This window comes from Lycium barbarum, chromosome 9, assembly GCF_019175385.1.
Source record: "Lycium barbarum isolate Lr01 chromosome 9, ASM1917538v2, whole genome shotgun sequence".
Taxonomy (NCBI): domain Eukaryota; kingdom Viridiplantae; phylum Streptophyta; class Magnoliopsida; order Solanales; family Solanaceae; genus Lycium; species Lycium barbarum.
The window spans coordinates 84,389,940-84,413,952 of NC_083345.1; the positions used below are offsets into that span (position 1 = coordinate 84,389,940).

A 24,013-nucleotide genomic window follows, 5' to 3' on the forward strand; every position below is an offset into this window, starting at 1 on the left:
AATCAAACCGTAGTTATACAGATAATGCCGAACAATGGATCAACGACTGTCTTGAAAAGTGAGAGTTTTTTCTTACTTAACCTCTATCTATTAATAGGTGAATAAAATGAGTTGCTACAGAAGTAGAACTTAAAATAGTTACTCAGCAGCAATTTCAGTTTTTTTAGTATTTGGCTGGTCAGCTTAAAGTCATTTTGTGCTTAAAATAAGCTTAAAAAAATAATTGGGCCCATTTGACTTAGCTTATCTAAAGCAGCTTATAAGCTGAAAACAGCTTATAAGCCAAAAAAAAATAAGTTAGACTACCCCAAACAGCTTATAGGCATAAGCCCATCCAAACAGGCTCTTATTATTCCTTATGGCTAGAAATTGACTTATATTTGCAGTAATCTGCTGATCAAACGAATTGCTGAGAGCATCCTAACATGGCAAAATCAAAAGCATTGATGTTGAAAAGCGGAGCACATGGATTTATCAGTTGAGTGTAGATGTAGTATAGTACTTTCTTTTAGCGAGTCTGATAGACCTCCTTTAGGAGTTGGGACAAGTCCTTGAGAACATATGTATTTTGAATCAAAAACCATAATTTAGTAAACTCACCATTTCATATACAATATGAAATTTCAGACCCATATACATGTGATAAAGCTGAGCATTTAAAATCTTTATGTAAATATTTAGTATTAAACATGTCGCTTGCAAGTGTAGTACTATTTGTGGTCATATTGAACATGTGGATGCAATTGTCTTTGCAATCGAAAAGTTCCCCATATCATTGATAGTATTTTTCCCTAAAGATGGACTAGTTAAATGGGCAACTACAAATAATTTGCAGTAGCTTATACTGGTACCTTGTGGAAATTGATTGGGATTCATCTTTTATCATCTTTGTTCATGCATTGATAGTTCATAGTTGATATTTTCAATACAATATTTCTAGATTTTGTGAAACAGTTCATTTATTTTTATTTGATTCTGCTGATTCATGAACTAATGAATGTATGAGGAAAATTGGAAAATATGTATGAAGACTTCGCTTAGGAGTTGGAACAAGTCTTATTGCCCATACAATAAGGTATTGGTGATATGAAAAATGAATTCCATATGTTACTGCATATTTAGTTTATTTCAATCTTTTCAAGCATAAAATATTTGTTGAAGAATATGGAAGTTAAAGATAGCTTGAGGAGGGAATCTATGGTCGCAAATTCTGAAGAATCGAGGCTGCCAGCTGGTGTGAAAATATGATTCAACCATCAATTTCTGATGGCAGAAAGAAGAGTGGCGATCAATTTCAACAACAATTTTTCTGAAAAAAGCCATCTGATCTCCTTATGTGCCACATGAGGTAGTCTTTGAAGTTTACCTGCACATTCAGACTTTTTGTTTGTTTGTTTGTTTTATTAAATGATTTTTGGCCTCTTATGATCCGAAAATGAATGAAACAGAATACTTTCGATTGACATATATTCTAAATTAACTATATTCATCACCTGGTATGCTAATAGTTTGTCTAGACATCATCTATGTTCAAGTTGTTTAAGTCATATTTCACAGTTATATTCTAATATCTCAGTCCACGAGTTAAAATATTTCTTTATGAAATAAAAGTTCTAACCATATGTAATCTACTACCTCCGTCCCAATTTATGTGACACTCTTCGCTTTTCAAGAGTCAATTTGACTAAACTTTGAAGCTAAATTGGATTAGATTAACACGATATTTCACATTAAAATTTATATATTTGAAAACTACATGAAAAGTACTATAAATTGCAACTTTCTCATATCAATTTGATGAAAAAAATATATCTTAAAATGATGGTCAAAGTCTATATAGTTTGAATCTCGGGAAGCGAAAAGTGTCACATAAATTGAGACAGAGGGAGTAATATTGAAAAAGGAAAAAAACAAAGGTAGCAAAAAGATTATATTTTTTTATGAAAAAAAGGCTCAAATATGTCATCGAACTATCGGAAATGACTCATTTATTCCACTCATCAATAGTTTGGCTTATTTATGTCATCGCTGTTACCAAATTGCTCATTCATGTTATTTTTCATTAGTGCCAGTTTTACAATACCATATATAAGATGTGGCCTCCAATGAGAGGTCCACCTCATTTAATTAAACCAGCACAAATTAAATCATAAATTAAACTAAAACCGACCCATTAATTTAGGATTTAATTTGTGTTGGTTTAATTAAACAACGTGGACTTCTAATTGGAGGTCATATGTCATATCTGGTATTGTAAAATTGGCGTTAATGAAAAGTGGCATGGATGAGACATTATGGTAATGGCGATGGCATAAATGAGCCAAAATATTGGCGAGAGACATAAATGCGTCATTTTCGATAGTTCGACGACATATTTGATCCTTTTCAATATGTTTTAATTTTGAATTTTCATGAAAGAAGCTTCCAGAAAGCCTATTTTCCTTTACCTTCAAACAATATATATATATATATATATATATATATATATATATATATATATATATATATATATATATATATTCTAATTTTCTGTTGTTAAATATGAGGATAAAGTTGTCTTTATTTTCCAAATAAAATGGTACTTCGATATTTCAAATTCGTTGAATTGATCAAAATAGTCTGTAGGGTTTGTTATTTGAAAGTTATAAAAGTAATAAATCAACCATAGTTCCTATTTCAGTTTTCCATTCACATTTAAGAAATTAAGGAGACTAGCTAGATGTCTGCAATTCAAAAGATTAGAAGGTCATTGTACACTTTCCATTCAAAAGTTATTTTGTTTTCGTTCTTTTCTCAGAATTAGTATTACTATTCTCTGTGAGTTTTTATATTTATTTGCTGCAACATATTGTCATTTTGATTAGGCTTTTTACACGTTTAAGTTGCATTTTATTCGCTTAAAATAACAGCTTTACTTTTTTTCCTCTTTTCCGTTTTTTCAGAACTCTATAATAGCATTCAGTATTTGCTGATCCCATATTCGCTGTACCTTTCACAATGAGTACAGTCTTTAACGGGAATTATGCTATCAAAGCTTTCGATTCCTTTTAACTTCATCAAATTCAAAAAAAAATATTGAGGTCAGACTACTAGCATCGAGAGTTGAAAGTGTCTTTGAAAATTGACAATAACCAATTTTTCTTGCATTTGTTAAAGGTGCAGAGAACCTGGTTTGAAGAACTCACAAAAGATGGAGAAATTAAGGCATGTTTGAATCAGAAAAACAAAGAGGAAGAGAAGTCCAAAAAAGTCAAAAGTAGTAAGTAGCAATGTTAAACATATGATAGATACTTAGCATTCTTATGATTACTCTATTCATAACATCATGATTGCCCTCCTCGGCAGTGGAGCAATGTAGAATACAGAATGAACAAGCAACATTTAGTTTGGATTGTTAATCTTGTACTCCAGGATTATCTGATTTCCCTGGGGATTATGGAACATACTAAAAGCGGGGATCTAGGAAAAAACTTAATTAAAGAAATTTCTCTTCCAATTTTAAAGGGTTAATTTATTAACGTGTAGGCTGAGCTTAAAACTGAAGCATCAGAAGACTCTTCGAATTAGTTTTTTCATTCAATGGACATGTAATTATCTAATATGCATACAAGAAGCAAAAATAGGGAAGTGGGATACTGAAGACGTGAAATAGATTTGGCCTAATAGATGGCCGACTACATAATACTGGATGTTGAAAAGAGAATTAGAGGTATGACCTTCTATTTTGTGGGATGAAATTGGAAGATTTTATTAAGTTTATGCACACTCAGTGTCCATCTTATTGTTGATGGGCTTGCTCAAGGGAATTCTTCACTTATTGATCAAAATGTAGAAAAAGCAGAAAAATTAATATCAGGTACCGTAAATTATTGTTGGTCTTCAACAATAATCAAGGTGTTTATATTTTCTTAGAAACATGGTCGATCCCATTCTATATCCTGCATTTCTCTTTTAGCTGTTGACATTGTTGGGTGAAATTAATCAAGTATTACTAGCTTATCTATTAGTTTGATGTAAACACAAGGATGTGCAAGTTTTTACCATCTTTGATTTCATAAGTTTATTTGTTATATATTGCATAGAAAGCAAAAATACAATTCATTTCATGTGCTTAAACAAATATCAATCGCGCATCGCGCGGGTATGTATACTAGTAAAATATTAATAACCAAAACTGGCTAGTCATGCCATAAATAAATAACCGCAGAAATTCTAACTATTACAACCCCAAAGATCCGAAAGTCATCGTACAAGGACTCTAAAACATAACTGTCTAAAGAAGGAACAACTGTTTGTAAATGTAAATAATGTCTGGAATGAAAGTAGACATCAAATCAGAAAGATCTTCAAGCGGCATGTCATGGATAAAAGTTCAGCCTCGGATCTAATCAAGAACTGGCCTCAAGCTAAATATAAGGTCTGGGCGAAGTCTCTGGCACACAATCTGCACTCAAATAAAAAGTGTGGCATGGTAGTATCAGTACAAACATTATGTACCAGTAGATATCATAGGCCGACTAAGATTAGTATGATGCATACGTTCATACAATGAATAAGATAGGCAGATAAGCACAGCAGCACATAACCAAATAGTGTCATCAACAGAAATCAGCCAACACAAGAATAAGATAAGTCTAGCCACAACCATCAATAGGACTAATATAAGTCCGATGCAATGCAATGCAATGCAACAATGATAGTATCTCAACCGTGTACACACATGCAAACTGGTAATGTTTGCCCACTTAGCCATGACCTGCAGGGGACTCATGGTGTCCATGTACCACTCGCTCCGGAACTAACTTCGGATCACGAGCCCATAATTAGGCCACATCCTGTTATATCCCGTATTTTTTTTACGTCGGATTATTTGTAAGCTGAGGTGGGGCCCACACATCGAGATTTTTTTTTGGACATCTGAAAAGTCATATGAATCACATATGTGAAGTTAAACACAACTCAAGAAGGACCCTTGGGCCAAATCAAAATGGAAGTCCTCCAAACGAATATTTTTAAGAAAACGTTTTCGGGTGATCTGACTTGTAGGGGCAAAAACGGTATTATAAGTTTGGAATTTGGAAAAATATCAAGAAATAGAAGTTGTAGATAATTGAATTAGCTTTCCAACCATAGGTTGTGGGTTCCCAGGTGACATCGGTACAAGGAGATATGGACGTTTTAAGGTCGAAAGGTCAGTGGGCTAGGCCCAACTCGGGATCAACCGAGTTGGCCCAAAAAAATGAAGAAAAAAAAATTAGGCCCAAAAGAGGGGTGGCCGGCCATACAATGGCCCAAGCCCATGGATTCTAATTAATTTCCATGTGATAATTAAATAAAAGGGGTCATTTAGTTGTCTTGAAACATATAGAAGTTTCAAGAACATTAGAAGAGGAGAAAAACAAAACAAATGAAGAGCAAAGGAGACATGGCATACGGCCATGCTCTCCAATTTTTGTCCCTTTGAAATCTTCTCCCAAAAATTATTTTCTTGTGGTATTCCTACTAATTCAAGGGTCCTTTACAACTTGGTGTAATTATTTTGGAAGAAAGAACACTTGTTTCTTCAAGTTGACAACTTGGTCAAGTGAAGAAGATTGTAGAAAAAGGTAAGAATTAATCCCTTTTTATTATGTTATGAAGGTTGGTTTATGTTGTAGTATGTAGAATGAGTAGAATTTATGGAAATATGAAAGTTTACAAAGTGGGTGTGCATATATGTAAGTGGACATATATGTATATTGTTGTATAAATAATATGAGTTGAATTTTATGTTGTATTCTAGTTGTGGTTATGGTGAAATTTATATTGGAAATGGAAGAAAATGGTTCAAGTTGGCATGGAAAATTATTGGAAATAGTTATAGGAAATTATATGATTTTAATGAAGTTTTTATGTAATTATAGAAGTGGAGTTTTATATGTGAATTATTATGTTAGTTGGTGAATTTGGAAGGATAATAGTCCATATTGGCATGAAAGATTGGTTGTTAAGTGGTTATGAGAAGTTTTGTGATTTTATGGTAGATTTATGTAATTATGAAAATGAAATTATTAAGGTGCAAATTATGATTATGGTTGATGAAATTGGAAGATGGAAATATGTTAGGAATATGTAGATTGAAGATAAGAAGTTTTGGATGGATTATGGTTTTGGTGGAAAGTTTGTATATTTTGTATATCTTGTGAATATTTGGTAGAAATGATATGAAATGCTTCCGAATTATATTGTAATGATCTTGATTAGTAATGAATGTAAAAACATTGAGATTGGTTTTGGAAATGTGAAGTTGGAATGAAAGCTATTGCATTGTGTTGGAAAGAAGACTAGTTGTGTTATATTGTGTTTTGTAGTCATGGTTGTTGTCATTGTGTTGATAGTTTGGCCGGGTTGAATTCCCGGATTGTTGTTGATAAAAAATTGGCTAAGTTGAATTTTGGGGATGGTGTATTTATAGGGGAGATGCTGCCCAAATTTTTGTAGACAAGTATTGGTTAAGATTGAAATCTTAAAGCCTTACAATTAACATTTGGTAATTGTGACCAAATTGTAGATTTTGGCGAACTTGAAACTTGATTTTGGAGACGTGTATGAAGCGGAAAAGGTATGTAAGGCTTCACCCTTCCTTCTATGGCATGTCTTAAACGTAATAAGTTGGGTACGAGCCTCGGGGACAACTCTATTTCCCGGAATCCGCACTTAAAGTTTCCCCTTTTTCATTCAGTAGAATTGAATTAGAAATTGTGTAAAATATTGGAGAAACTTCCTAAACATCTAGAACTGGCATAAATATGACCCGACTACCTTAAAACCCTCACAAGTGACGTCATGAAATATAATGTACGTAAATTTGGTACGCCGCCTCATTTGACCCGAGGTGGGCCCATTGTTCCCGGATTTTCCCTATTGCTCCGTTTGACTTATTTTGGAGTAGAATCCAAAGGAAACTTTTGATCCTCGTTCCGATTATCAAACGATAAGTACTGTACCGTTCTAATGGAAATATGTATATGTTTATAAAATATGTACATGATACACGTATATGTATATGATAAAAGATCCAGAGCGCTATAGTCGCTGATATACGTACATGGTACCAGTATATGTATATGATAAAAGATTCAGATCGTTATAGACGCTGATATATGTACATGATGTATGCATATGTATACGGGGAAGATGGGAATAAGGGCAGAGCGTTATACACGCATATCCACCTGATCAGTTGGCATTACATGACATGATATCGTCCCGGACGCGGGATGTGTATTTATGGCTAAATGGATCGGCTGTCGACGCCTCGGCAATATGACATGTTCTATTTTTATATATATATGAACAAGAAAAGATTTTCAACGGAAAGCTAAGCTATGATATGATACGCTATGATACGCTATGCCATGATATGATACGCTACGACAAGCTATGCTATGATATGATAAGCTATGCTATGATATGACAAGTTACGCTATGGCATGATACACTATGACACACTATACTATGACATTGACATGATATAACACGACACGACATGCTGTAGTAAGACATGACATTACACGATATAATATGCCATGATAAGACACGATAGGATACGACTTGATATGCCACGATAGGATACGACCCGATATGCCACGATAGGATACGATAGGGCACGATAGGACACGATACGACAAGATACGACATAATATAAGTTCTATTTTCTACGTTCATGGAGGGGAAACGTTTTTAAAAGGGAAAGACAAGCCATGCATGATAGCCGCCCAAAAAGGGGTCTTCCTATGTACAGGTTACTTTCTTGCCTCGTTATATGTCCTGTGACTCCATGATATTATTAATCGCACTCTATGTTATTGCTTGCATTGTCTTCCATGCCTTACATACTCGGTACACTATTCGTACTGACGTCCCTTCTTGTGGACGCTGCGTTTCATGCCGCGCAGGTTAGCAGACAGGTGGACTTGATCCTTAGGAGCTCTACCAGCGGTACTCTACAGTGCTCCAGTTGTTCCGGAGCCTCACTTCCGTGGTACTATTTTGTGTATGTATATTCGGGCACGGCAGTACCCGGCCCTTTCTATGTATAAGTGTACTATGTCTAGAGGCTCGTAGACAGATATGCCCAATCAGTCAAGTACAGTTAGATATATGGTGTGTTGGCATTTTAATGTTGTTGTATAAAGTGATAACGAAGTTTACTAGTCTATGTTCATAATGATGCTGCTAATGTTAATGTTAAAAAAATATATATATGGCACAGTTCCTACGGCCCGCTGAGAAGTAAAGGTAAAACGATAGATAAGGGGTGCTCGGTACAAGTATCGGGTACTCGTCACGGCCCCTAGTCGGGTCGTGACACATCCTCACCCCCTGTCAAATATGTCTTTCTATATGCATTCTTTCTGTAAGTCATCATAATATGAATCTCAACGTATTTTAAGTCCAACAGTCAATATGAAATATGATCAGCCAACAATATCATGTTAAGAATTGCAAGGCATCAAGCCATAAGTTATATTAAGAATCAAGTAATTTAACTCATCAACATAGTGAATATGTAATCATATCAATCAAAAAGAAGAGTATATATGAACTCCTTCCTTCTCATAACACAACAATTACACCTCATGTTTCAGAACATAAGTAATGGCGATAAGCCCACATAATCAATCAATCAGTACCAACCTAGGAATTTCTAACCAGACTTCATGTCCAAAGACCTATACATGCTTTCTCCCATCAATTCTATTACATATACATTCAACTAATGAAATTCTAACTCAAGTAAACCGTAACCTACCTCAAATGCATAACTGGAACAAGACACGCTACTCTGCAAGAGCTTTTCCCTTTCGCAAAGCTTCGGAATGTTCAAAGTCTAGCAATATAATACTAAGTGAGTAATGGATCATTTACTCAAACAAGAACAACAATTGGGAAAGAAAACCCAATTACTTCTAACCTTTTCAAATGGTGAAACCATCATTTAGTGATGAACTTAATCATACTATTCCAATTCATGGGTTTCTTATCGATTCATCCCCTTTTCAAGCACTTTTTATGCTAAAGTTCTCATTTTTATTAGAACCCTAAGTCTGAATATGAAATTTCCACCATTAAAAATCACATTCTCATCCTAGAAAGTGATACTCTACACTTCTAGATGAATAAACAACAATAAAATCAACTACCCATTCATTATCCAAGGGTTTACTATTTCTAGGGTTCTAATCTTTCATTCACCATTAGAGGACCTTAAACTAAACATGGAACTTAAAGATGATAATGGAATGAACAACAAAAGGGTTAAGTCTTGGTTTCAAAGAGGAGTTTCACCTTAGCCTTAGAAAATTGCCTCTCACTTTCTTGGGAACTATTTTTTGTGTTATGTGGGGAATGGCTTCGAAATTTGCAACATAACAGTCAGTTTCTGCCTCCTGTCAACCGCTGCAGTGCTCGTCTCTTCATTGCAGCGGTCTCGCTATAGCAGGAAACCCCACCGCTATGGTAGACCTAATTAAACCTGAAACTCGGTGGCGGCGATCGGCGGCCCTCGGCAGCGGACTCACTGTAGCTGTAGTACACCCGCTGCAGCGGTCACATCCGACTAATGAGCTCTAGTTTTTCATCAGATTTCCACCCAAAATCCCAACATCAATCTGAGGCCCAACAGACGCAAACCAAACATGCACATTAATGTAAAAACATGCTACGGACTTACCCGTAGCTTCGGAATTTCCAACGGAGGTCAAATTTACTAAGTCACCCCCCAACGTAATTAAGTCAAGTTTTCAACAAGTGCACAAATACTATCAAAGGCCTTTATTTCAGAATTCTAGCCCCTTAAGTTATCACTAGATTCGCTCCTAGCATTGGAAAGGAACTAGCAGGGGTAAAAATGGTCAAAATGCCCATAACGACCTAGTGGGTCGTTACATTTTCGTTCTCTTCAAAAGAGTCGAGTCTTTTTGAAAATACTAATAAGGATTTGAATAGTTTTATTTCACTATTCGGACCAAAATAAACTCAAGGTTTCCCCCGGGTAGAGTTGTACTTGATTTAGTGCAAAGTGTTATAACCCCATTTATCCTTATAAGTTTTAAATGTTCAAGTGCGTGACCTTTGTTTAAATATGTCACAAAGTTATAAAAAAAAAAACTTATTTCTTTTGTGAATGTTATCTTTTGAAATAAAGTCATGAGTTTCCTCCTTTTAAATGTTGGTCAGCCGCATTCCTTATCCAACCTTTATCCGAAACTTTATTTTTTTAAATGAAACTCCTTTTGTTTATTTAAGCTTAAATGGGCTGAGGCCCATAGCTATTTTGAATCCAATTTAAATCATTTTTTGCCCTCCCTTTTCAAATAAACCTTCTTTGAGTAAATTCCTTTCAATTTCCTTTTTATCAAAATTCTCAAGTTTGAAAGTCGGTTTTTTTAAAAGAAAATCTATCTTATTTCCCCTTTAAAGAGAGAAGCACTTTTCAACATTTTTTGTTTTGTAAAGTAAGTATTCTTTATCTTTTTGTTGGGTCTAGACTGAACATGTTGGGTTCCTATTCTTTCTTACTATATAAGCATCATTTGCCTATTTCATCTAAGTTCCAATCACGGGTTTCAGTATTTATACAAGTATACAAATGACATACAAAAAAAAAAAAAAAAAGGAAATGGGCTGGTGGATTTACTAACCCCACCAGCTGAAATAATGGACCATTTTCACCGATGGTTGGGCTTTCATATAGTGGTTGGACTCGATAAAGGAAGTGTTCGGTCGAAGGCCAGTGGGCTCACGCGATGAGTGTTCATGCGAAGGAAAAGGGGAAAAGGAGGAATACAGTTAGAAGGTATCTATCCTTAACAAACAATTTACCCACAAGAGGCTAAACATTTTGGGTCACAGACTAGTTTTTTTTGTACGAAGGAAACAAAACAAGCAGAAAGGGACAAGCCCAGCCCAACAGTCGTAAAAAATAACTCGATGTGTCATGATATACTTCGGATATACATGATATACACCCTTATATACCAAAGCATAAATGAGAGTATATATTATGTATACTTGGTGGTATATCATACCATATTAAGAGAAAAGAAGAAAAATAAGAAACAAGCAAACAAAGAAGAAATGTTTTCTGTCCGGAACTCACTCATATACAAAGAAAAACTGGTATACAACAGATATACAGATATATAAGAGGCATATACCCTTGTATGATTAGATTCCACAAAGTAGACATATTCCCATACATTAGGTACATGTCCAGTGTATATGAGAGCACACTTACAGTTTCAACAAGACACATAAAGGTTATTAATGCAGAGGACACATCAATTCTTACATAAATCCTATCATAATCACGGTCCTATCAGAAGATGTTCCTTATGTTAATACATTAGAAACAAATTCCAAGCATGGGCAATCTAACACAGTTCATGTTTTAGCCAAGTATTAGCTCAAAGGGAAAAAAATAAAGGGGGCAAATAATTCACACTTATATCATGTGCAAAGACCATGCATAAGGAATTTCATGAGTTATTCAATGAGCTGAACTCCCATCTAAGCAAAGTAGAAAGGAATACATATATCCATGCCACTCGAAAACTCAATTTATCAAGTATAGTACAACAGATCAGGCTAGAAGATGGTGCAGATGATGATGTGATAACAGCTATAGCCTGTGCCCATTTTTACAGTCAAATAGCACTAATAGATCTCATCAACTTGTATCCCTTATACAGATAATGGACCTTGACTTAACATCCTAGCTAGGAACATCTATGAATAAGGCTGTAGACAAACCACTTTGCTCAAATACATACATTACCACTAGAGGATCCCATAACTTTGAGGTATAACAAAAAGGAAACCCAGCAACCCAAGGAGGTATTAATAGCCTGTTTGGCCAAGTTTCTAAACTCAGCTTATTTTGAAAAGTAATTTTTGTGAGAAGCAGTTTGTGTTTGGCCAATTACTATAACAAACTCTTTTGAGCAGCAATTAGCGTTTGGCCAAGTTTTTAAAAAGTGTTTTTCAAAAAAGTGCTTCTAGGAAAAGCTTCTTTTTTTTGCTTCTAAAAAACTATTTCTGTTACTCCTCAAAAACACTTATTTTCTCTCAAAAGCTTGGTCAAACACCTTACTTTTTAAAAAAAATAAGTACTTTTGAAGAAAAATAAACTTGATCAAACCGGCTATAAGATAGACTGAGTAAGAGTACTCAAAAACTCTTTTCCAATCCCTTGTCCCTAGGACATCACTTGATGTTTTCCCCAAAGAAGTGACACCCCCTTCATACCAAAGACAAAACAGACCACATTATACTCCATAAACTTCATGTTCATCAACTATTCACCAACAACTTAATCACCTATGGGAGAATACGGGCTATCAGAGGACAAAGAGTAGTTGGCCATTTTTAGGTTAGGATTTGGTTATTGAGACAATTTGAGAGGATAGGAAGAGTTTGGTTTGAGTAGGGAAGAATGGGGTGCAGGTGCTTGTTTCAAGGAATTTGAGTCCAAGTATAAGTTTTGGGAAGAGAATTATTTGATGGTTGCAGGTTTTTAAAAAAAAAGAGTCATCATTGCAAAAGGCTCTTTAATGGATATTGGTGGTTATACGCAGCCCCTTTTTTTTTTAATTAATACTCTTAATTGAAGGTTAGTTTTGAAGCGATGGAAAGAACAATAGTTTTGAAGCGATGGAAAGAACAACTATTTCAAGTTGTTTCATGGCCTGAATGTATAATCGATTACAAAGGAAAAGATACATACCTGAGGTGCATGAAGAGCCATACGCAGTCTCTAATTTCAAGCCAATCACTGTTACAAAAATATCCGTTAGACTGTATGAGATCGTGAAACTATCATAGTGTACTACATAAGACTAAATTTTCAAGATTGGGTAAAATATTATTCAATTAACGAACTTATTTAATTGGAAGCATATATTTTAGCCAATCATTGCGGGACACTTATGTAATCTTAATCATCCCCAATTCTAACTTGTTCCTTTCAAAGTGATCTCTTCCTATGGCTTTTGTGAAAATGTTAGCAATTTGATTTTCGGTGGCACAAAATTTATTGAAATAAGACCCTTTTCAACATTATCTCTCAACAAGTGATGTCTTATATCAATGTGTTTGGTTCTCTTATGCTAATCAGGTTTCCTTGCAATGTTAATAGCACTTGTGTTGTCACAAAAAATGGGAACACGATCAATTACCGACCCAGAATCCTTTAATTATTTCTTGATCACAACAATTGAGCACAACAAGAAGAAGCTGTCACATATCCTGCTTCAGTGGTAAATAAGGCCACATAGTTTTGCTTCTTGGTGGCCCAGAAGATCAAACATGATCCAAGGAAGTGTGCCATACCTGTAGTGCTCTTTCTATGCACCAAATATCCCACAAAATCAGCATCAGCAAACCCAACTAGGTTGAAATTGCTACATTTGGGGTACCACAGGCCTAAATCACTTGTTCCTTTTAAATACCTCAAGATTCTTTCCACAGCTTTTAGGTTAGACTCCTTAACTTTGCACAAAGTCCCACACTAAACACTATGCCAGGTCTACTGTGTACAAAAGAGAGTCAATTATACCTTATACAGTTATTGCTCAATGAGTGAACCAGGTTCATCGAGGTCAAGTTTTGTGGCAGTAGCAATAAGAGTATTAATTACCTTCGCATCTTCCATTTTGAACCTTTTAAGCAGTTCCTTGACATACTTTTGTTGATGGAACATTGTGCCAGTTGAGGGTTTGCTTAATTTTGCAATCCCAAGAAGAAATTAAGTTCTCTATTCATGCTCATCTCAAATTCACTCCCCATAAGTGTAGAAAATTCCTTGAACAAGGACTCTCTTGTTGCTCCAAAAATGACGTCATCCACATAGACTTGCATAATCAACAAGTCCTTTTCTTTGACCTTTAAAAATAGTGTGTTGTCAATATTACCAGTTGTGTGACCATGTGCCAGTAGAAATCTTGACAACCTCACATACCATGTCCTTGGAGCTTCTTTAAGCCCATAAAGAGTCTTATCAAGCTTGTAACCATGATTAGGATGTTCAGCATCTTCAAACCTTGGAGGTTGTTTAACATACACTTCGTCTTTTAAATATCTATTTAGAAAGGCACTTTTCACATCCATCTGATGGAGTGTGAATTCCATGTGAGCAGCAAAGGCTATGAGGAATCTTATTGTTTCTAATCTTGCAATTGAAGTAAAATTTTCATCATCGTCTATGCCTTCTTCCTGATAGTACCCTTTGACCACCAAGTGTGCCTCGCTTCTTGTAACTGCTCCATATTCATCCAGCTTGTTTCGAAACGCCCATTTGGTGCCAATTATTATGTTGTTCTTTGGCTTAGATTGAAGGTGCCATACCTTGTTCCTTTCAAATTGATTAAGTTCCTCCTACATAGAAACAATCCAATTTGCATCCTACAAAGCTTCATTAACTTTCTTTGGCTCAATAATAGATAAGAAAATATTAAAAGCACATAGATTCTTTAAGCCAGATCTGGTTGTTATTCCAAAGTTTAGGTCTGTCAGAATATAATTAATCGGATGAGATCCCTGATATTTATATCCCTTTAGAGCTAAACACTGAGTGTTCTAGCATTTTCATTTTGGGATTCATTGGGTGAACCAAGTTCACTAGGCTTTTCATCAGATGTTCTCCCTGTCTGTGTGCCAGATTGCTCATTGAGTTACCTATTTTATTACCACTCTTTGGCTTACTGTTTAAGTCAGTGGTATGGCTGAATATAGGCTCCTCATCATCATCCTGCACCTGTTTCTCAGATAGAATACTGATTCATCAAAAATAACATGCACACTCTTTTCTACACACATAATTCTTTTGTTAAATACTCTATAAGCTTTACTATGTTGTGAGTAGCCCACGAAAACTTCCTCATCACTTCTGGCATCAAATTTTCCTAAAGTGTCTTTTCCATTTTTGTGCATGAAACATCTACATGCAAATTTTCTTAAGTGTGAGATGTTGGGATTTCTTCTTTTGAATAATTCATAGGGAATCTTCTTTAGAAGATATCTAGTTATTCATCTATTCATTATGTAACATGAAGTGCTAATAGCTTCAACCCAGAAATTCCTAGCAAGCATCATAGTCCTAGACATTTCTTCAAGAGTCTTATTCTTTCTTTCCACTACTCTATTTTGTTGTGGAGTCCTAGGTGCAGAGAAATTATGATCAATTCCATTAGCAGAATAATATTCTTCAAATTTAGCATTTATAAATTTTGTTCCATGGTCAGACTTGATGGATGCCTGTCATGCCTCGAACCATGGCCTAGGCGTAACACGGTACTCGGTGCCTTGCAACATGTGACCGAGCGAATCACATGGCTTACTGAATCATCATGGGGCATGTACTGATGCTTAATATAAACATGTGTGGTGAGAGTAAAGCATGAGATTAAATAATCATAATTCTGAAAATATATGTAATCAATGCTGAGCTAATACAGGCTATACAACTCTGAGCATCTGACATGACATAACTGAACTAGTCTAGTCTATGAAACCTCTGACATGAGTCTGATTGCTAAACTGTTTACCGGGAGAAGTCCCCCTGCATACCTTAACTGCATAACTGACATGAAATAAATAAAGATAAAACCCTGAATGAGATGGGGTTCACCAATAGCTAATACGAGCAAGGTCCTAACGAGCTGATCCGTCGTCCTGTAAATCTGTATCATGAAATGCAGGCCCCCGGGCAAATATAAAGGGATGTCAGTACGTTCGAATTGTACTGGTATGTAAAGAAACTGAATGAAATAAGCATGGCACATGAAATAATGGAACTAAAACTGAAACTGCAAGTTGAACATGAACATGAGTATCATCTGACATGAATATATGTAAAACATGAGTAAGACATTTTAAGTACATATGTATATATCGGTATCTTGTGGGAGAGCCGTAGTATAACCGACAACATGGAATCACCATGTGGGTATGTGGAGTCTAGTACCTGGCCGGACCAGCAGAGCAGCCCCACACCTGGCCAGGGTATGAGACATAAGCATGACATGAAAAGGGATCCAATTCAATTGTTTGAAGGTGTCGTCCTAATCTAGGCGGATCGACCCTTCCCTACGTTGGCATATGTAATTTCAAGCTATTTGAGCCTTTTTGGTAAACCTATGCTACTCCCTAAAACATAAACACGGATATAGGTGGCATCAGAGCCAATAGTCTGTATAACATAGCTTGTAAGCATGACTTGTAAAGTTAAGTAATAAACATGGCTTGTAAACATGATTCGTGAGTATAATATAGCAAAAATATAAGTATATAGTATAATTTATATGAAAACATGGAAAGCATGCAGATTTTCATGAAAATAAGCATAATAGTTCATATCTTGCATTTAAGAATCCATGGAATGCAAAGCATGGGTGTTCATGGATTACGAACGGATTCCCAATAACCAAAAATGGAATATCAAGAATACAATAATGAACCAGTAATACAAACATGGTATAGCATGGTACATGTAACATAGGGTTATCATGAATTGAAATAGAAACCCTAGGTTTATGGAACTTCATGTTTTCATAGATGAACATGGCGTGGGGAGGAACAATGTTTTTCCCACACATGGATAGAAATCCTACATACTTGTAATTCTCCAAAACTTGTATTAAACTATGAACTTTGAAAAGAAGTCCAAAAGCTTTAATCTTGAATCCTTGTGATGGGTTTTCTTGAAAACCCTAGGTTAGGAATAATGAATTCTTATTTAGAAATCATGGATACATATTAGAATTCACTTGAAAGGCTTGGAATAGGCTTACCTTGGTGTAGTAGGATGAAGAGGGGAGAAGAACTTCATTCTAGGGCTTGGAGAGAATGAGAATATGGAAAAAGAACTGAAAACGCGTTTATATACTGTTCAGTTGTCGGGACAGTTTACGATCCCTTTTTACGGTCCGTAAAAAGTGGCTGTAAATTTGTAACAGAAACTTGGTAATTTCCCCTCCATATTTACGGTCCGAAGTACGGTCCATAAAAATTATACGGACCGTATAACCCACCGAAAATCAATTACAGTGAGCTGGGTTTCCTAAGGTCCATCTACGGTCCAATTGGCAAAAAACTGAGAATGCTGAACTGAAGCGAATTTTAATCCTAAGACTCCCCCGTCTTGGTTTCTAAGTCCCTGAATCATGATCATACCTTAGTTAAGAGGTACGAGGTGTTACAATGACAGTTTATTTCCTAGTTTTCTTTCTAATTTTCTCACAAGAATTATGCAGGTATCACAAGCCTCATCTTTGGATGCAAGAAATAATGTCTAGGTAAACCTGGTGAAATCCTCAACAATTACAAATATATATTTTTTTACCTCCGCAGCTCATTACTCTCATTGGGCTTCATGGATCTATATTGACCAGTTCCAGCGACTTGATTGTCCTGACAACATTCTTGGTCTTAAATGATGATGGTACATGTTTCCCCCTTGCACAAGCATCACAAATCTTATCTTCCTTGAACTTAATGTAAGGCGAACCTATCACTAAGTTCTTGGAGACCAACTTGTACAGTTGGCCTAGGCTAGCATGGCCTAGTCTTTTGTGCTATAACAAGGATTCACAGTCCATCACACTAAGACAAGTGAGATCATTACTTGGTATACTCATTATGTCAACCTTGTACACATTCTTGTACCTCATGGTTGTTCGAACTGTATTACCTGTTTTGAGGTCGATGACATTGCAACCTGCAGAAGTAAACACTTACTTTTTCCCCCCTGTTATAGAGCTGTGATATGCCCAAGAGGTTGTGTCTTAGTCCATAAACTTGGTATACATTGTAAATGTCATGTTCTTTTGACCTGCCTATCTTTCCTATTCTTTTGATTTTTTCTTTCTTGCCTCCTCTAAAGGCCACATTCCCTCCTTCTAAGGCTGAGAGTGAATAAGATTTTTGTTTATCTCCAATCACGTGTCTTGACCAAGCACCACTCATGTATCAGTTTTGCTTGCTTCCTTTTACTCTCACCTGCAAAACAATCAAATGTTAGTTTTAGGAACCCAGACTAGCTTGGGTCCTTTTCCCTAAACAAAAGGATGAATCAAATCTTTCTTTGTCCATCCTGACAGCACATAAGAGAACACATTCCATTCATTTTAACAGGTATGGTATTTATGTTGACGTTTTCAGTTTTCTTCTTCATTCCTTGGGTGTAGACACGTAATTTTGACTCTCCCCGTGTGTTTCACCTTATAATTTTTAAATATTTCTTTTAATTTTAATTTTGACATGTCGATTTTATTCTATTTTTATTTAGTAGGCTTATTTGCGAAAATCAAAAAGAAAAAATATTTACTATTTTTAGAGTATAAGTTTTGTGTTCAAAAGAATGAAAAATTACAAAAATATGTTTTTTTTAGGATTTAATGTTGTTTAGCTAGTTATTTTCTTGTAAATAGTATATTTTTCTCTATCTAGGAATAGTTATTAAATATGTCTTATTTTTGTATTTAAGTAAAAGGTAAATAAAAAATATATGACAAAAAGGGAGATATTTTTTCAACAAAAGGAATCTTTTCTGTTGGATATATACGTACACATCACACGAAAAGATAAAAAGAAAAATAGATTTTTAAAAAAGGGCGAAGAAACACGTGATGGGAGGGGCATAGAAAAAGAAGGAAAACAAATTTTAAATGAAAAGGGGGCACACGTTTTTTGGAAGGATACTAGGGGTGGGACCCCAAAAAAAAATGAAAAAGAATATATAGACATCACATTACACATACACAGAATACACATTAGAGTATAGATAGAGAGTGACGGAGGGAACAACAGAGAAAAAAGGACCCATCATAATCTTCAGCTTCTTCATTTTACTCACCGGAAAACCCACCAAAAAGAATCACCACACAGACCCTTTCCTCTATTTCTCACCTAAAGACCAATCATCCAATCTCTATTTCTCACCTAAACACCCATCATCCAAACGAACCACTGTTAAATACTAAAAAAAAACAGTCCAAAAAATCAGCAGTCCGCCCCTTCGTTCTTTTTTTGGTGTGAGTTCGATTTTCATTTTAAAAACTTTTTGAGGACTATTTTTTGGGATTGTGGGCATCGGATTCGCTGTAGATCTGGTTTATCTTGGGCTTTGAGTGTTTCCGTTGGATTTTTCGTCGAGTTCCGGTTCAAAGTTCCGTTTAAGGTCCATTTCTAAGCTCATACTTTGTTGTTCCTCTTTGAAATAAATCCGTTTCTTTTGGTTTGGCTCTGTGTACGTAAAGTGGTATATTTATTACTTTGCATTGAAACTTAGTTAATAATGTTTGGGTTAGTATGTTAGTTTAATAATGCTATTACCGTTGCTGTGATGATGAATTTGCTTTTAAGTAATATAAATGTTGTTAATGGTAGTAAAAGTATAGTGGGGTGGGTTAATGACTAGAATCAAATGAGCTTGAGTCATGATTGTGAATTATGCATGAAACATGGGATTAAAATATCTTATTTCTTCTATTTAATTTATTTGGATCGCTGAAGCACTTATGGATTCGTTAACATTAATCAGCAAATTTAAGATCCGACATAAACTTTAGGCAAATATGTTAGGTTCATATATTTGTGTGTGTTTTCTTTTACTCTGTTTTTGAATATTATGTATTCATTCCCGGGTGAGATGTCCCGGAAGAAAATCAAAGTAAAAATGGTGGCCGTCGGTGGAGAAGACCCCGAGATGTCGGGGATAGCTTAGTATAGGTTAACATAGGATAGTATAGATTTATTTTATCGCTGTTTTATTTATTTATTTGTTTTTGGGTTGTAATAATTCGGACTTTATATTTGAGTTTTCTCGTGTGTGTTTATTTGTTTTATGTAGATTTTTGTGATTGAGTTTCCGCTTAAGCCAATACGTGTTAATTAAAGCGACCGTGCTAAACCACGGGACTCGAGGGATGCCTCACACCTTCCCCTCGGTCAACAAAATTCCTTAACTGGAATATCTGTCACTGATCAGTTTTTAGAGTCAAACTTGTTTTGAAAGGGATATTGATTTTATGGTGACTTGGCACACCAAAACTCGATGCCAGGTGACGACTCTTTTTCTCTAAATAAAATCCCTTTTCGAAATACAATTTTCGGCACTTTCGATTTGAAAACCCTTTTGAACTTAACATAAATAAATCATTATATTTTTTGTGGGAAAAAAGGGGTGTGACAGCTCTGACGACTCTGGTGGGGACTTTTAGAATTCGAGCTTTTCAAAAAATGACTCGTATTGGCTTAGTTAGAAACTCTTGGGTGACCGTTTTGTTTGGATTAATAGTTTTGCGTTATTTGCCATTTTCCTGAGTTTATTTGTTTATCGCATTTTCATAGTTGTTACCGCTTTATATCTGGCATCATTTGCATAACCCCCAATTCTTTTTGCAACAAGTTTCGGAGTACGTCGTAAACGTACATGACCTTTTCGAGAGTCACCTAAATTTTTAGGGAGGAGGCATTTCAAGCGTGGAGTAAGGGGAAAGCAAAGCAGCCGCTATTGATCGCGTGCCCTCTCGAACAGCCTTGTTAGTGAGCCCCAGCCTAGGTCAGCCTTTAGGACACTATTATTTGCATCATATCATTGGACCTAGCAGGAATCGATCCTTGGTATCGTGTTCCTTTGTAGGAGACTTGTTCCAAAGTAATGTCAAAATTGGGCCCGCAGCTCAAAAAGGCATGAATTATCCTATGTGCTATTTGTTGCATTTTGAGGGTAAAAAGGTCATTTGGCGGACTGATTTGTGGAGGAGTGTTTGAAAAAAATGAGAAGATTAGAGAGTGGTAGTAGGTGTTGGATTTTTTTTTTAAATTCCCTTTCTTTCAAAAAAAAAAAAACAAAAAAAAAGAAAGGAGATTTTCTTATTTCCATACATTTTGTTCAAAAAAGAAATTCCAAAAGATTTTTCTTTGGTTACTTCTTATAAATATAAAAATAAAGGTTTTGTTAGTTTTAGTCTCTTTAGCATATGTCTTAGTCAAAAACCCAAAAAGATTTTATTTTTGTTCTATTCCATGTTTTTGAAAAAAAAAGCAATATTTTTTTTTGAGTCAGGAGTCATTTTTTCTAAATGTCCTTAACAGTCTAATCGGCATGAACTACGCACACCTGATTCCCGTCCCTCGGGCGATGATACGTAGGCAGCCCTCTTCGGGTTCGGTGATATTTATTAAAAAATCCAAAAAAAAGTATAGTTTTGATCTTTATTAAAAATAATAATAATAAATAAAGAAGAAGGGAGTTTTAATCCTTATTAAAAAAAAAAAGAAAAGGAGAGAGCGTCTTCTTGATTTTTATGCAAAAATTCAAAAAAAAAAAAAAAAAACGCCTAAAAAGATTCTTCCTTTCGATAGTTTATAGGTTACCTTTGGTATGAATTTCAAATTTAGAAAATCAAAAATATTTTCTTTTACTTGTCCTTTAGGATTCATTTGTTAGGAAATTCAAAAATCCAAAAATATCTTTTGAGTCTTGTTTGTTTCGAAATTCAAAAAGGAAAGAGCTTGTTGGCTACTCTATGTCCGATCTTCCCGAACTACGCAAAGATCTGATTCATGTCTCAACATGATACGTAGGCGACCCAAGTCGGGTTTGATCGAATTATTTTTTTAGGAAAATAAAAGAGAGAAAAAATGAAAGAGAGGAATGTGACGAGTGGGTCTAACTGATGACATTTTCGGTGCTATAAATTTTAAACTGTCATGATTGTGACCCATGGTTTTGATTTTAATATCTTTCTTTCTTACAAAAACTTTTTAAATAAAGGTTGACTTGTGACAAGATTGGAGTTGAGCCACTACCCATCTTCCTCCAACCAAAAACAATCATGCGTCCAACCATTGTAACACAAAATTGAAAAGGAAAAGGAGTCATGATCGGCAATGAAGCAAACCCGACCCTTACAGATACTTCAATGGAAATCGTAGATCAAGAATCTTATTTAAGAGATGAGGTCCGAAATCTGAAGCAACAAATGACAGACATGTATCGAGCCTGGATCAGTGGGCAACCTCCTCTACCACTCCCTTTAAGTTACTTTGAAAATCCCTCCACGACCTCTGTATTGGCACAAACTCAACATATTCCCCCATCATACCCGCTAGCGGAATAAGAAGAAATGTCTAGGAAGCTAAAAAGCGTGGAACAATCTCTGAGAAATTTGCAAGGTCTAAGAGGTTTTAAGAGTGTGTCATATAAGGACTTGTGTATGTTTTCTGATGTCCAATTACCTCCGGGCTTTAAAATTAAAATCCCGAAGTTCGATATGTATGACGGACGTGGTGAACCCATAGCCCACTTAAGAAGGTACTGCAATCAGTTGAGAGGAGTCGGAGGCAAAAATGAGTTACTTATGGCTTACTTTAGTAAGAATTTGACGGGAATAGCTGCAGAATGGTATGCAAATCAGGACATTTCTCAGTGGCACATTTGGGAAGACATGGCTCAGAATTTTATTCAATAGTTTCAATATAACATAGACATGATCCCTGACAAAAAATCCCTGATGAATTTGAAGAAAAATCCTACAGAGAGTTTTAAGGAATTTACCATTAGGTGGCGAGAGCAGGCTGCTAGGGTAAGACCTACAATGAAAGAATGTGAGATGGTGAAGACTTTTATCCAAGTTCAAGAAGAAGCGTATTACCAATTCTTGCTCCCTGCATTGGGCAAACCCTTCAGTGAAGAAATTAAGATGGGAGAAATGCTGGAAGAAGGTGTTAAAACTTGTAAAGTTGTGAGCTTTGCTACACTAAAGGAGATCAAAGAAAAGGCCAGATAGATTCAGGGAGTCTATCCAACCAGGAAGAGGAGGAAGTTGCATTGGTTATACCAATAGTGCCTCGAGATCAACAGATTCAACCCTAGCAGTATTCTCAACCTCCATACCATTTTTCTTCAAATACCCAATCTTTATACCAAGCGCACTCTGAGCCTCTAAACCCCACATATCATCATTACCCATCTCCATCCAATCACTCATACTCCCAACACCTGACCCATAATGCTTCCCTTCATTTTTGACATTCTAAAAGACCTCGATCATCTCACTCAAGTTTTCAAGGTGCATCCCGACCTCACAAGAGGCACTGTACGTTTCCTTCTCTAGTTGAACCTTTATCCAGTTTGTTTGAAAGAGCTAGGGCTTTAGGGTTGCTATATGCGGCAGAGTTCTAGATTCCCAAGCGCCAACAGAAATCATTCAATCCTAACAAAAGATGTGCCTACCATTCAAATGGGCAAGGTCATGATACAAACGAATGCATCACACTGAAATACAAGATCCAAGATTTGATTGAGGAAGGGTTGCTGCAAGCTAATACTCTCATGCCACCTGATGTTGGAGGGTCGAATTGAGGATTGTCCTTCTGAAGTTTCATGAAATGACCCTCAAGTTCAATAGCGGATAAGAAGTGTCATCAACTAATCATTTGATATGTGGAAAATGTGTTTTGTGGTTTAATTTGGATTTTCTTTAAAAAAAGATTGGCCCAATTAGGGATTTTGGACCATATCTTGCTTGTCTCGTTCAATTTCCATATCTTTTTTACTTTCCTCTCTCTAAGGATATTAGTGCCTTTTTATTTTATTTTATTTTATTGTATTTATTTTTATTTATTTCTTTTTGTTTTTCTCCTAGTTCATCACATCAAGTTTAGAAAAAAAAAAGTCAATGAAGATGACATGCATCATGACCAATGACAAGATTTGGACATCAATTCAGGCTTTCGGATAGTTAGTTATAATATTACGGAGTTCCAAGAAAAGACAACAATGATCTTCATATTCAGGAAATGACCGATTTTGAGCATGTTTTGAGTTGGTATTTTCAAGAATTGATATGACGAAGACATTTCATTCTGTTATCCTTTTTGAGCCTTAGTTTTATTTTCTTTCATACCTCTCTTTTGGAATCAAAATAGAGTCAGAAAAGTGTCAAAAAAAAAAAAGAGAAAAAAT

At 35.5% G+C, this 24,013-nt stretch overlaps 1 long non-coding RNA gene across 1 annotated transcript; it reads left to right on the forward strand.

The window, feature by feature from the left end:
* Positions 1–18,822: 18,822 nt before the first annotated feature.
* On the forward strand, positions 18,823–23,586 carry LOC132609033 (uncharacterized). Its single transcript, XR_009570652.1, has 2 exons — positions 18,823–19,219; positions 21,821–23,586. It is a non-coding gene; the product is annotated as an uncharacterized LOC132609033 (long non-coding RNA).
* Positions 23,587–24,013: the final 427 nt, after the last annotated feature.